This window comes from Bombus vosnesenskii, unplaced genomic scaffold (genome assembly GCF_011952255.1).
Source record: "Bombus vosnesenskii isolate JDL3184/JDL3185 unplaced genomic scaffold, Bvos_JDL3184-5_v1.1 scf7180000014530, whole genome shotgun sequence".
Classification (NCBI taxonomy): domain Eukaryota; kingdom Metazoa; phylum Arthropoda; class Insecta; order Hymenoptera; family Apidae; genus Bombus; species Bombus vosnesenskii.
The window spans coordinates 30,038-35,603 of record NW_022883503.1 but is presented as its reverse complement, the minus strand read 5'-3'; the positions used below and the strand labels follow the sequence as shown (position 1 = coordinate 35,603).

At 38.1% G+C, this 5,566-nt stretch overlaps 1 long non-coding RNA gene across 2 annotated transcripts; it reads left to right on the top strand.

The window, feature by feature from the left end:
• Nucleotides 1–256: 256 nt before the first annotated feature.
• Nucleotides 257–1,103, top strand: LOC117239993. Of its 2 annotated transcripts, XR_004494606.1 has the most exons (3): nt 257–325; nt 408–612; nt 708–1,103. It is a non-coding gene; the product is annotated as an uncharacterized LOC117239993 (long non-coding RNA). The 2 variants fall into 2 exon arrangements; XR_004494605.1 differs by having other exon boundaries at nt 408–1,103.
• Nucleotides 1,104–5,566: the final 4,463 nt, after the last annotated feature.

Below are 5,566 nucleotides of genomic sequence, written 5' to 3'. Positions count from 1 at the left end.
TTTCCTCGAAAATTCTTTCACTAGCCCCCTCTTCAACTCATGTCAAGTGCTGGCATGACACTCGAAGCTCGCAAATATTTTCGCTGATCCCTTCAGCAGCTTCCTGGCGTAGACTGCCTTCTGCCCATCCGACCACATGCACGTATCAGCGACTTCCTCGAACGACTCGAACCATCGTTTGACATTTTCACCTTTGCCTCAACAAGTTCCTGTGGTTCACGATACTTGAAATATATACAATGTTATCAGCGTGGGAATTGCCTTGGAAACTTGGAAAATCTTTCAAGAGGAACAACATTGCTAACTGAGATTCGAGAAAGGAAAGGTAAGTAAATCCTTGCTTCTACTTAGAGCTTTTTTATTTACTTCTGACGAGTAAAGTACTGTTATTAAAATTTGATCAAAAGTACCAAGAATGTCGAGATATAAACAACCATTTGTGGAAAGGTCAGGAGAAGCAGAATTATCGAATAAACGTTATATAACTCTTAGTGATTAAGTAGGAGAAGAGAAACGAGAAAAAAGTCTTTTATCTAGGTCTTAATAAAGTATACTATATTTATCTCCATATCAAGAATAACAACAAGATATAAACAGTCTTCTAGAAATTGGGTAAATATTACATAATTACATCTTGAGCAATATTTTGCGTCTTAGCTTTTGCTTAATCATTATGATAATCTTAAATATCTGTAAATTCTTCACAGACTCTTTGCATCTTCTATACAGGTATCTTATGATCATGTGATAACACACAGGAAGAAAAAATAGAGGAAAAAACAGCGTAAAAAAAAGTTGCGTAGGAGTATCGTCGCACTACATCATTCGACAATTGATGCACGCCATGGCGATCGTCACGGTTTAAAGCAGGCCATCAAAAACACGTTTGTTATCGTACGGAAAAATCTGCGACGTTCCAGCTGTTCAGGTGCATCGAATTGTGAATCATCGGCGGTACGAAGCAAGGCGAGGGGCGTAAATAGAGAAAGAAGAGAAGAGAAGGATTCGCGTAAATGATAAAATATAATCGTTCGTTCCTCGTCGATGGCGCATGGATGGCTTTAATCGTGGACGATATCGATACGATTATATTTTATACATTTAAGCTCTAAAATATAAAGACAGGCAAAAACCAAGAGATACGATCGTTATGAGTATTATTCAATCGGTGCTTCTTACTCGTTTTGTTCACCTTCTCTGTCTAGTAATAATTTTTCGATTCGACTGGCGTGACGTTACGTTGGCGGTGTAGAAACACGATTTTAAACACCTGCGGATAGTTGCATGAGTTTCGAGCGATTCCATTCCCTTCGATTTATATTTATGCGATCAATGCGCGGATCGATAACGCATTATGCAGACAGCAGGTGTTACGTAATCACACATATCGTAATTGGAAATTAGTAACGTTATCGCGTACCAGGATCTTCCTGTCTTTGATCATCGAGTAACACTTCGTTGTCCTCGCTCCTTCCGCGGATAACCAGCGTTTATCATATAGAGACAGGGATTTGCAAAGAATAAAAGTTGTAGAACGTTGAAAGGCGTTGAGAGAAACGTGATGTTATCACGTTATTCGTTAACGCAACGCAGTTAAAAAAAATCCCGTAGGAAGATTACGATAATAGATAACCTGAGTCGAGTGTTTGTCGGGGGATCTAAAAGATTCTTTCGAGTTGAGCGTCTGAGAGTGCAGAGAAGAAAATTTGGAAGCCATCGAATTCGTGATGTCGATAGAAATCTTCAGTTGGAATCGTTGTATCATAACGTAGTCTGCTTATTGTCGATAAGACTTTACTAAACTAAAAGTGACTACTAAAAGTTTCTATCCTCTAAATTCTATCTACGATTCTATAATCTAAAAACTGACTTTTGCAAACAAACTGTAACATTCGCTTAACGGAAAGACATACGTATCTTGTTTGTACTCGTCTTTCACAATGAATTCTTGAACGTCTGTCTCTGTGGTGAGACAAATGCAAAGTCATCTCATCAGTTACTCACCTTGCTTCAAATTGCTACGATTGCTATCGGTTTGGATACTTGCGATTGTTTCGTTATGGCTATATTAGGCTCTAGGTTGCAAGGTTAGGGTGTTGTCCTGAAGTTCCAGAGGGGCCCCGGCGTCCTTTCGTCTCCGACTCGGCCATCCTGACACTTACACGTCCTCGTGTGTGGCCTGCTGGCTTAGTCTACCCATCGGGGCTTCCACCACGCAGGCATCGACCCGGCGCGCGTCCTCGGGGCAATGTTCTTCTTCTCGCCGCGATGGACAGCGAGACGCGATGTGTCCCGGCATGTGGCAGTGAAAGCACAACGCTTTTGGTGGTGCAGCCGGTCGGCTTTCCTCCGGGCGTCGGGGGTCCTTCTTCGGTTTCCACTTCGCCCTCTTACGGCATTCGAATGTCGGATGTCCGTAAATACCGCCGTGGCCACACCTGGTCCAGGGGGCGGGTGACCTGCCTCGTTTGTTTCCGGAGCTCGCTAATGACCTCCGCGGCGGGGGCGTTGGCCACTCCGTGTATAGGAAGGGCTTCATTTCTCTTTGGAATTGTTTCACCGACGTGATGTCACTCGTGAGCGCTAGTCGTTTAAAACGTTCATCGCGCGAGCCCAGCAGATGGAGGGCGGTGGCGGCGGGTACCTCTTCCCTGGTTGAATTTCGCCACTTCGACCCCAGGAGGGTGATGATACGATTTCCGTACGCTCCTGGTGTTTCGCCGTCCCGCGGTAGTTCCTCGGCTACCTTGATTAGCGACGCGGCTGCTACTTCTTGGCCACCGAAGTGCGCGGCGAATTGTTCCTTAAAATTTTGCCAGGTGAGCTCGTCGCCGTTCATTATCTGCGTAAGCCAATACGCTGCCGGACCCTCTAGGGCACGGTTTAGGGCAGAATACAGTGCGCTGTTTTTCAGGGGGTGGTCCCTCATGAGCAGGCCGAGCTCGAGTCACATTCCGAGTCCGAGCTCGAGGCGCCCTCCCGAGCAGGGCTCGCGGGAGATTGCGATTCCGTGTTGGAGTTCTCCATCGTCCGGTCGCGGGTGGGGTACCTTTATTGTCGATAGTGACACTAGTGACGAGGGCCTCAGGCTTGATAACGAATCCGCGGCCAACGGGAGGACTATCATATAAAAAGCAACAGGATGCACGAAATAATATAATTCTAACTAGGACAACATAAACGCAAGAAGTGTTGATATTGAAAAAAATATTTAATTTTGTATATAAATATTTTCATATTTAAAAAAGTTTCCGGAAGCAGGAAGATTTACAAACAAATAATATCATAAACCGAATGTTTGATCCTTTTCTAATTAGAGTGTGTGACAGCATGTGAGAACGTTTCTTAAAAATATGACTTATTGCAATTACTTAATCGCAATTATAAACGATTAAGACCTTCTCACAACGAGGCAATCTATCAAAAGTATAAAACTCGTTATACTTGATGAGAAAACAAATCTCTACTTAGGTTTCATTTCGTTTCATCGCGTTCATAAAAAGTGAATTTGTATGAACACATCGTGCAATTTAGTAATTAGGACCGTTGATCTCGCTGCAACATAGATGGATAGAAAAAAGCCATTTAAAATGATACAACGTCGGGAAGACAATTATAAAAATTATAAATGGAACACAAGATAAAATTGTTTAAGATTAATTCTTCTTTTTTTTTTTTTTTTTAATCGCGAGTGTTTGCAAACGAAGTTTCAATCTGTTTACAATGATAGCAATGAGAGGAGGATGTCTATGAAAGTTATAAATGCGATATTGAATAACATTTCTGCGAGTGGGTTTGTTTTTCGTTACAAATATTTTTTAAACGAATCTGCAATCTGTTGGAAACTACGGAACAGTAACGGGACGACTGATAGGGAAATAAAAAAGATCGCGTTTTATTTGAACAGACAAATCTTTGAAATCTATTCGAAAGTCTATTTGAAATGGTACGAGCTCGAAAAGAACGGTGAATACTATAGAAGAAGGATTAATTAAAATTCTTATTAATCTGTACGCTTTGTATATTAAATACCTTGATCGATGCCAAGATAACAAATTATTATACAAAACAGTGAAGTATCCACGTCTGACATTAATATTGAGTATTACCATTACTGTAATTTAATTTTTAACCGATCCTGAAAATTCCTTAGAACGTAAAAAGTATAAAATGTTACTGTGCATTTCAAGATTAAATGCACTGTAATTTAGAAACAGTTATGAAGCGGAAACAAATAATTTATTCAGAATAAGAATTCTACGTAATCATGTTAAAAAAAACGTACTTATAACGCGTTTAAACTCCAAATATGTAAAGACAATAAGGGAAAAAAATTAAACGAAGAATCGTATTTTTTGTAAATTCACACAAGATTTTATCCAAAAAAAAATTAAGATTTTTTGAAGAACGTACAAGAACAATAAAAAAGGGATGTTAAATACAAAAAATAGATTAAAATTTAGATTATGAAATATAAAAAAAATGATATTGCATAATTTACAATTATTTTCGATAGCTTACGTCAGTATGTTGGAGTGTAAACTATAAAATATTCAAAAACTGATACCATTTAGACATAATTTAGAAAAACAGTAAATTGCGGAAACCGATAGTTAAAACTCGATACGATCGATACTCCAAAACTCTAATCCTAATAATTACTCAGCAATAATAACCGATAATTCATGTTGATTAATGTTTGAACTCCGTTTTTTCTGTATGTGTATACAAATTTTGTACAGTTTGATAAAGCGAAATTAAATTATCATCTTTTTGTACTACTTCAAACATTGAGATTTGTCATCTTCAAGGTCGATCACACATAGTTTCAGATTGCGGAGTTGCAAGGGTAATTAATTTTGCAATCGGTTTTCCTTTGATATAGATGTGAATACAAATAGCCATTGATTGACAATATACCGAAGCAATTCTAGTTTAATTTGAAGTCATCGATCCTTTGATATTTTTGGAAGAATAGTAAAAGTACAGAGAAAACAAGAAAAAATGGCGTTAACTAAAAGATAACTCCAACGTATCTCATAAATATTATCTATATATCATTTGTAAGATGTAAGTGACCAAGATATCGAATTATACAAAAATTGTATGTAATGATTAATACTTGAACGTTACTTACATTTATGTACATGAAAATTTGATCTTTTATTAACTAAGTTATTGATCGACAAAATGACTTCCTACATAATTCTCCGCCTGAACTGAAATGCATATCTTTTTTTACGCAAGCCTTATGTGTAGCTAGCAACGAGCAAACAGATTAATTACTTTACACACGGTCGTATCTTGTTTGCTGTAGGCGAGTTCTCTCGTGTAATCAACGAAGTACTCAACTTTAAAGCGATAACAGAAGAACATTATTGTATCGATAAAAATCATGCTTTTTTCAAAGAAATATGTAACTCGTATTTTTTTTAAAGCAACCCTCATAATGTATTGAATAAAATAATCATACATTTTTTTTTGTTCAACATTTGTAAAATACGATATTATCAAGATCACCAAGGAGGTAATCTTCAATTCTTAATGAATATAATAAAAAACATAA